Genomic DNA, 9,696 nt, shown 5'->3' on the forward strand with positions numbered 1-9,696 from the left:
TGTTCATTCGGGTGCTACTGTTCATTCGAGCCCCAATTGAATGACGCTTTTGCCCTTCATTTCTTCTTTTATTACGGGTTGCCATGCTTCTATACGTTTCCAGACGTCTCCATATGAGGCAACCGACCTCCTCATGTTTTTTCCAGAAGTCTCCATCTTGAGGCAATATAGAGAACGATCTCTATCAAAATCGAAATTCCAGACGTCTCCATATGAGGCAACCGACCTCCTCATGTTTTTTCCAAAAGTCTCCATCTTGAGGCAATATAGAGAACGATCTCTATCAAAATCGAAATTTTCAGTTCTATCCATAGAAACCGACATCAGTCCTTGCACTGTTTGACATCCTTCATCAACGGCAATCTCCATAGTGACTGGGTTAGCATCATTAATCACTGTCTTTCGCTTTCTTTTTTCCTTCAATCATCCATCTTTCTTCAACTACACGTGATAAATTGAAGTATTTTGGTGTTTTAGTTGTGTTAGTATTGCAATCAGAAGCCTCTATCGACATCGATCTAGAAGTCTCTACCTACACCGACAGAATCCTCTACCCATACCGTCTCTCCAGCCGCTTCTCTGTTCGTCCTTCTTGCTCTCGGACTCGCCACCATTACAACCGACCTCGGCGGGGGAATTGAAATCAAGAACAGTAAGAATTGGGCAAACCTCTATGGGTATTAATTAATCTACAGCACAGTGTTGAATTTCATTGTCTTTTTGATATTCGGTAAGCATTTGGATTTTTAGTTTCTAGGGTTTTACAGTTGGAAAATTCCAAATGTGGAGACTTTAGAATTGTCTTTGTATGCTAAAGTTGGTTTGGGTATAGAGTGAATTGTGCAAATTGCAGTTCTTTGTAGCCGATTTGATTAATTTTGGGGTTTTACTCTCTATATTTGACTAATTAGCTGGATATATCTGTCCATCTATTATCTGATTAATCACTTCTTAGAATTGTCCTACTTTTTGGGATCAAGTTGATTGATAAATTATCATGAATGAGGATTATGATCTAAAATTTTAATTGGATTATATATGTACCTACAGAGATGGCAGCTGAGAATGCCAAGAGAGGGATAGACTATAAAGAGGTTCTCGGAACAATCCACAGGTGACCGGGTTGAACAAGGAGAATCTAAATGTATTCGTGTCAAATCAAAGAGATTGAAAACAAGTGAGTATAGCTTTTATGCTTTCTTAAACATTGACATTTATAAGTGGTGTGAAGAAAAATAATTGTGTCTGTGCAATGTTAATTAACTCATATTGTTTCATTGTTGGTTACAGTGTTTCATCCAGAAATTGCTGGAGGATCTAATGAATGTTAGAATGAAATGCAATCAGGAGATGGTAATCAAAATGTCACTCAAGGTATAATGAAGTTCTGTTTATGGCTGGATGTTTGATTTATTTAGGTAAAGATGGAAGCTTTACGGGCTACTTTATATCTGGCGTGGGTATTCATTGCTGTTAGTTTTTGAGTCAGTATTGGTAAACTAATTTGTTCAAATTGGATTGAGCTTAATGGCTGCCATAGAATAAAGTTTAGAGGGTCAGAAATCACAATTTAAAGTTTTTATGTTGTTGGTCTGCATTTTCTCTTTATCAATGAGAGTTTAAGACTTTGCTTGATTATTTCTGTGATGCTTTGGTTTAGAGATTAGTGGAGGCTTGGTATCCAGAGATTGTTTGATGTAGTCACTGATAAAGACTCGGTATCAATACTTTTTAATTTTATTTCTTCTTTGTGTACTTCTGTTGTTCTTGATGAAAGCTTCTATGTGTTGATTTAGAATACTGAATTAGTAATCTGTGGTTTATGTACGGTCAGAGACATGAATTCTTTTGTTATCTATTCACTTCTGTTTGCGATCTTTTTTTTTTTTTTTTTTTTTTTTTTTTTTGGTATTGTGAGTAATTTTTGACGTTCATGTATCATTCCCATTATACATGTTGCAGGTGTGAAAGGATTGATTTTAAACACTTGATACATAGTAATTGAAAAACATTGAATGTGTCTAAAAAGCTGCAATTGTGAATGTGTTTGTTTTAGGTTCTTAGTTTCTGGTATTATAACTATACTAAAACCCATTCAGCAAAAGGACAAACAAAATGAATGGTTCCTTGACTGTTTTACCCTGAATTTGTTCTGTAATTTGCGTGTTGCCCCCGATACAGGTGTTCCCAGTGTGTTGCGCCGGGTGGTTCCGATACTTCTATGTGTTTACTCCAGAGAAGGAGAACCTGCTTCTTTGATCCGCACAAAAAGAAGAGTGAGAGGGGTAGAGAGAAAGAGTGATAGAACAATTGTACCCACCAAGAGGAAGAAAGAAGAAGAATGAACTGTAAGCCCCTCTTTTGCCATTCTCTCTAGATTTTCCAATTCCTTTACTTGCTAGCTATATATTTACCACAATCGATCTTTTACAGGTGTTCAAGGAGATTCAAAGTTGTATGATCGAGCTCACCGCTAAACTGAAGCAGGTTTTCTTTTACCCACTTTTCAGAGTCCAATGGCTGCTAACAACGTTCTAATGGGTTTGGATAAGGAACAGGTACTTACCTTTTTCTTCATTGCTTTTCCTTTGTACATGTTTGAATGTGAAAAGGAACTCAGGTGTGCCAAAGATTGGATTTTTGAGAAAGTTTTGGGATTTTGTTATTGAAATTCTTAGATAAGAAGAAGCTTGAAGTAGAGAAATCAAAGAAGATGGTAGTAGCATTTTATTCATCCTGGAGTTGCATTCTCTATAGCAGGGTTTTTGGTTTTAAGTTTTTAACTTCCATTTGTGTTTTCATGCATTCAGCTAGCTTCTACAATTATTTGGGTTAATCCTTTCTTCTCAATCTACTGTGGAATGAGGGGTTGATAAGAAATCAAGCAGTGTTGCTTCGGAGCCAAACTCAAAGAGTTTTGAGTGTGTGACCAAGGGCTTCAAATGACCGTTCTGATGATGAAGGAGGGACTGACAAGAGGAATGGTGTTAAGGCAAGGAACAAGTAAGCCATTGGATTATTATTATTATTATTATTTACAATTCTGTAGTATTCCTGCAAGTCTGGATTATCTACGTTAATACTCTGTCATTATGTGTGTCATTGAAGTTTTTTCATTAAAAATTTGAAACTTGGGAAATACTGATTAGTTTAATACCTTGATGTGTTTGACCATATTTTTTACACACCAAAACAATTTTTTCTTAAGGTCAGCCACTAAAAAGCCAACATTTCTTTGCTTTCTCATCCAAAACATGCCCGCTATCAACCATGTTTTGATCATGTTCTTAATGTCCATAGTTTTACCTATTTTCTGCTCAAGAGGAGAACTCATTATTACTTTCTGTATTTGTAGGTACCGTCCCCCGATGTTGCTGAAGGACATCAATTTAAAAATGCTTCTTTGCTGGCAGACTTGGCTGGTGCAAGGGTTATTACTGTTAGATGATCTTGATTCGACAACCCTTGGAAATGCAATTGAAGAGATGTTAGGTACGTCCATTCTGTTGCTATGTTGGCTGATAAGAGATTGCTTGCTTGATCTTAATGTTTTAACACTTCTTACTGTAAAATTGTCTCATAATCTGGAGGTATCATAGGTCCTAATTGATACTTTGACATTTTTCATATACTGCTTAGCATGTTGTGTACTCACATAATATTTGTATATTTACTTTCTTTGTTTGCCTCTTAGAATATCAAAGATAATTTAATTTCAATATAAATATTGATAAATGCTGTGTACTTCAGTAGTTGGGTTGTGTGTAAGTTGTTTTATTTGTTAATGAGGAGTAATGCCATTTTATTGTGGGAACTGGACAGTATATTGAATCCAAATTGACTCTTAGATGTTAATAACGATCTCTTCTCTTTTACAGGGGATGAGAGTAAAATGGAAGATATGTTCTAGAGGGGCTCTGAGAGCTGCAAACTCCAATACCTCTGTACAGATTGCACAACACGTCATTTCTCTAACCCGCTTATAATGAGGAAAGAAGTAGACTTAAAGTTGGTTTATACGCTATGTAGTAAGTCATAGATCCAGCTTCCATCTTTTTGGAGCCTGAGGACTATCGCGAGTGGGTAGAGTGAAGGTTTAAACTTTATAATATCAAGTTTTTGGATGATTGAAGAATTCTCTCTGTTTATGAGTTTATATCTATCTCTTTGACTTTCTCTATAATTCATAAAGTTGAACTTTGTGGATTGATTTGACTGGTTTAATCAATGGCACTGTTGGACGATGGAAATCAGACGTAGGAGGACAGTTTCATATATGTGATTTTTGAATTTCGATTTTAATGTTTATAGGTTTTTCATTTTCATAAGTGTTTCTTTCCAATTCTATATTTTGTAGTCAGTTTCTGTTCATCTGTTGTTTAGCTATTGATATCTTTAGCTAATCACTTTCAAATGAAACTACTGTGTGATTGTTTACAGTTTGGAAAGGATTTGAACTGTTTATACATGCCAAGTGTTAAGTGTAAATGTTTGTGGCTGCATAAGGTTGCTATGATGTTTGAGTTGTATAATTGGTGTTTACCTTGCAGGTACCTCCAAGTGGAAGGACACTGCAATCAGAGACCAAGCTTCAGTGCTATGAACCTGTAACGATAAAATACTTGGGATATTATCCTGCATTGACACCTGATGTGGTTGGTTTTTTCTTTTTTTGTGTACATTTGGCTTGGGGTTGTGGATTGGTGTAGTGAACATGTAGTAAGCTGTTATGGAGTCATTGCTAACTTCTAAATGGATGGGTTCATTTGATAATGATGTTAAGGTGATGAAATTGATTTTGTTCTCATTTTGTGCCTGATTTGATATATACTCTAGAGTTTAGATGGTAGAAGAGATGGAACTCAGAATATCCCAACTATTGTTAAATTCATGGTGCTAATTTTCATTTCAGGTCAAGGAGGGGGTAGCACGAGAAAGCAAGGCACAGAAAACATGGGCAAAGAGTAGCTTCAAGCAAAGAAACCTGTTTCTTCGGATTATTCTCAAGTATATAATAGAACACCAAGACCTTATATGTGAGAGTTCAATTAGAAATAAATCAATTAATAATTGTTATACGACTAGAATGCAGTTATATCACCCGCAGCAAAGCGCGGGCTCTCTAACTAGTCAAATACTACTAGCTAGAGCTAGGGCACTCTTAGGGATGAGCATGGCCCATGAGGAAAACACAGGGATAACTCGGGCTTGGAAAACGGTGAGATCATAATACAATTCACCGTAATAAAGTTCAATTCTTTATTGCAAATAGATTTTAGGTAAAAATAATATTTGGAATGGAGAAACTCATGGATCAGATTTTTTTTTTTTTTTTTTTTACATATTTTAATAAGAGGATCAAATGATTTCACTCCTACTCCCATGGTGACTCGAACCCATGACCTCGATCTTAGATAATGATGAGTGCTCTAACCACTGAGCTAATGCATGGCGAAAAGGAGCATTGGAATGGTCTTAGCTCTTAAATAGTCATCAATCCAAAATTTGGAATGGTCTTAGCTCTTGAATTCCATTATTGAATTTCCTTTACTTGATTGAACAACCCAAAATTCAGTTATTTCAACTACATCAAGTGATCTGTCAAATATGTCAAGACTCTCCAGTTTATGGCCGCTTCTCTATGGTACCAGTTGTTGCTTCATTGAATTTGCTTCATTAATAGGCTCACGAATGGATTGGTATATATTGAAATAATAATTCCACAAAGAACCAAAATTGGCCAAAATCAACCCACTTACCCCAACAATAGATTTTTATTCTCATTAACCTAATTTAACTGCTAAATGACGATTTTGGGCTCCAAAAAATTAAAAATTACATTCTCTCTCTCTCTCTCTCAGGAGCCAAGGACGCTGTTGACGACGACGACGAGAATCTTAATTACAAACGCTCCGAGTCCGAGTGCAGCCTTCTTCCCCACACTCGTCCCTCAGTCAGACGAAGCCGTTTTAGCTCCACAAGCGAAGTAGGGAGCTCCTTCATGGCTCGTGAGGCCACCTCTCGTATCACCGCCGTCTCCTTCTTCAACCTAGACCCAAGCTCCGCTCGCTTCAAGTAGGTCTGCAGCACCGACTCGAACATGGTTGCCAAGGTCGTCATCACACCTCTGAAGCTCTACGTGCTAGTACGGAAGTTTGGGTCCGAGCTTTGCTCCAGGTAAGGGCTCGTGACGGCGTCAGTTTGGCTGAGTGAGTTTGAGTCGTCATCGGAGGGATCCGGATAGTCAGAGAAGACTGACTTGGAGAAATCCATGGGAGGTGAAACTTGGTGGAGGACGGTATTAATTTTTAGATCTAGCTTCCCTTAGCCGGCCAATTTCCCTTTCCTGGCTTTTGATCACTGAACAAGACCTTTTTTTTTTTTTTGATACGTGATTGTGGGAGTGTGGAATTATAGTCTGTTTGTACTTTTTTTTTTTTCCGACAAAGTTTGATTGAGCTTTGTACTTAGTAGATCAATATATAGGTGAATACATAATGTTGTTTAGATGTGCTGCCTGCAGAATACCAAATTCTAAATTAAAAGTTGTTTATTGCCCCCCTAATAAAAGGTTATGAGTTGATGTAATCTCCTCATCTTTTTCCTCAATCAAAGTTTTAATTTGTTTAATTTTAGGAAGATTAGTCTCCCTTCCAAATGCTCAAATTTTATGAGTTTTATTGCCTCCCAATAATCTCTTATTGCCCCCAATAAAAAGTTTTAAATTGATGTAATCTCCTCATCTTTTTCCTTAATCACTGAAGCTTTTGTGACCTCACCTAAGGTCGCCGAAAATCTCACCAGAGTAACTTTTATTGCTAGTGCATGACAGTAGCTTTTGTTGTCGCTGGAAGTCGTTAGAGACATCGCCGGAGTTCGCTGGAGACCTCAACAGAGAGGAGATAGAATGATTGTTGACTTTTTATTCTAGTGGCATTTGTGTAAATATATTGGTTTTTATATCCAAAAGTTAACACAATTTTTAATTTAGTGGCCTTATGAGGGAAATAAAATAAAATAAAATAAAATAGTTGGTGGCTAAGGCCTTATATGTAATCGGCCCATCTTTATACTCGAGGTATCAATTAAGCAAGGGTGTTAGTGAGCTTTCAACAATTTAATCTTCCTACAAGAGTTAGCTTAATTAAGAAAGACTAGTGTCATACCCTTGAAGATTGTTGAAAAGAGGACAACGTGAAAGTTTTCTTTTCACACACTTTCTCTAGTTTATGTCTTTTGTGTTTTATTTTGTTTACTATAATAACTTTTTTAGATAATTTCATTATGAGTTTTATTTATTATAAATGGTATTTTGAACATTCAAAATTTGGCTTCCCTTTATAGTAGTAGAGATATGCAATAACAATGTGATTCTATTTATCCTCCAAAACAATACAACACACATATTTTTTTTCAGTAGTTTGTGTAACCTACCGTAATATTGTTAAGGTCACAAATTTAAATTTTTATTGCCATCGTGAAATATGACAAGTAGATAGGGGTGGAGATATAAAAAAAGACATGAAATATAAATAAATAAACAAACAAGTTTCTGCAACTAGTTTTGAGTTGCAAATCATGGCAGCAAAACAGACCAAATTAAGGTCACCAAAAGCTGGAACTAGTGAAGATGACAAATGAAACCAGACTCCAGGTTATCTTCTTGAAGATGACAAATGACAAAAGCTGGAATTAATGATACAACTTTCCCATGTCAAGATGGTCCGAATCACCAAAGGAACTCTGTCAAATTAATCCTATCGACATCCACCTTCAAAAGCATCATGCGCTTTAAAGCAGTTAATTTGTCACTCTTTGTCTGCTGCAGGTGATGAAATTACCAAGTCACCATCCTTCACTTGGCTACCCGAAACAACGTGTGGCTCGTTCTTACTCGAGATCTGAACAAAGATGAGGCCATTGAGGGGTCTGGGTTTTACAGTCTTGAAGGCAGCTTTTACAACTCGAGCATCAACCTGCCCGAGGAATCAAGAGATGCAATTTGCCTCGGATCCTCTCACGGTTGGCTAGTTTTGTTGAACAACCGGTTCGAGTTTATCCTCTCAACTCCATGTACACTTGATGAAATAAGTGAATATATTATGTGTTAGTACATGTTAGTACAACATGTGTTGTTGGCATTCCATTAACCACAAAAGTATTCATAAGCCATGTGATGATCTTAATTATATATTTCTATGTGCTCTGCTTTGAGATGGTGACTTTTGCTTTTTAGGCATGCACATCGAAGTCTACACATGTTTGCTGTCCATGCAGGTTGTGCGCTGTGATCTTCTGGTGATTTGTTAGTATTAACATATTGGCAAGGAGAGGCAATATCCCATTGAGATGGATCCGGGTGAGGAAGAAAATCTTGAAGAGGTAATTAATATCCCCTTGAGATGGATCCGGGTGAGGAAGAAAATCTTGGAGAGGTAATTAATATCCCCTTGAGATGGATCCGAGTGAAGAAGAAAGGTGAAAGCAACCATATCTTTTCCTTGCTGCCCACTTAATTCAATCATGGAGACCTTGCTGTCGTAAATGAAAAGGGAAGGACATGGCAGCTAGGTTCTCCATCTTTCTATCATGGAAATCTTGCTGTTAAAGAAAAGGTTTCGATCTAGCCTTGCTGTTAATCTTAATATCCACTCAGTGCAATCATGAAGACCTTGCTGTCAAAGATAGAAGTAGGGAGCAAGTGCATCTGGACCTCGTGGTCTTACTCCAACCGAGCTGAAGAAACTTGGTTATTGTTCCTCCTATATATATAGGAGTTCTGTGGTTTTTGAGGTGGTGTGTCTGAGTTCAAAGTTCAAGAGATTAAGTTAGTCATGAGTATATTTCATTCTTGATATTCTCTTGTATTAAACACCGATGAGTTCAGTTTTGAAAATCAACTATGTTTGAGTATTCAAGACCGATGTTTTCAAGACAAGTGGAGCACATTTAGAAGCTGTAGACAAATTACTGAGAGGTAGTTCAACTGGCTAAAAGAGTTTAGCTAGAGATAACCAAGTCCAGAGTTATCCGAGAGGTTGTAAGTGTACCTTGTATTTTGTTTACTATTTTATAGTGTGTGCTTAAGCACTTGGCCCGAGGCCCGCAGTTGTTTACCTCACTTTTGAGGGTTTTACTGCGTAAACATTTTCCTGTGTTCTTTACTTTTCTGTTATTTATTCTTATGCTTGCATATGGTAAATTCTTTATACTGTTGGTTAGGGATAGATAGGTTTTTCCAATCCCTCAACAACGTCCAGGAAAATTGATTGCAAATAATTGTTAATTGCCTATTCACCCTCCCTCTAGGCCATTCTAGTACTTTCATTTGGTATCAGAGCGAAGTCTTCAGCAGTAAAATCGGAGTCACTATCCTTTTCCTTTACTAACTCTTTTGGCTTTTCATCCACTTTCCTAACAGCATTCAAGGCAATGGTTTTTACTTTCTTATCTGGCCTGATTTTCATTTCAAAAGTTTGAAGATTCCCAAGAAGTTCATCTAAGGTATAGGTATCTAAATCCTGAACTTCTTCAATGGCAGTTTGTTTATTTTGAAAACTCAAAGGTAAGGACCTAAGGAATTTCTTTACAATCCTATTCTCAGCAATAGGTTCACCAAGACTATCACACTCATTCGTCACATTTATAAGCCTAGAATGAAAATCATCAATGGACTCATCATCTCCCATAGTCATT

At 36.9% G+C, this 9,696-nt stretch overlaps 1 long non-coding RNA gene across 12 annotated transcripts; it reads left to right on the top strand.

Annotated features, from left to right (window-relative positions):
- Nucleotides 1-124: 124 nt before the first annotated feature.
- Nucleotides 125-5,878, top strand: LOC133708148 (uncharacterized). 12 transcript variants are annotated; one of them, XR_009845601.1, is made up of 12 exons: nucleotides 125-378; nucleotides 478-652; nucleotides 1,051-1,177; nucleotides 1,291-1,374; nucleotides 2,182-2,348; nucleotides 2,434-2,558; nucleotides 2,811-3,003; nucleotides 3,356-3,492; nucleotides 3,879-4,094; nucleotides 4,551-4,783; nucleotides 4,913-5,644; nucleotides 5,862-5,876. It is a non-coding gene; the product is annotated as an uncharacterized LOC133708148 (long non-coding RNA). The 12 variants fall into 12 exon arrangements; XR_009845602.1 differs by having other exon boundaries at nucleotides 133-378; nucleotides 4,913-5,218; nucleotides 5,862-5,878; XR_009845606.1 differs by lacking the exon at nucleotides 5,862-5,876 and having other exon boundaries at nucleotides 134-378; nucleotides 462-652; nucleotides 4,913-5,081.
- Nucleotides 5,879-9,696: the final 3,818 nt, after the last annotated feature.

The sequence above is a fragment of the Rosa rugosa genome, chromosome 5, assembly GCF_958449725.1.
Source record: "Rosa rugosa chromosome 5, drRosRugo1.1, whole genome shotgun sequence".
Lineage (NCBI taxonomy): Eukaryota > Viridiplantae > Streptophyta > Magnoliopsida > Rosales > Rosaceae > Rosa > Rosa rugosa.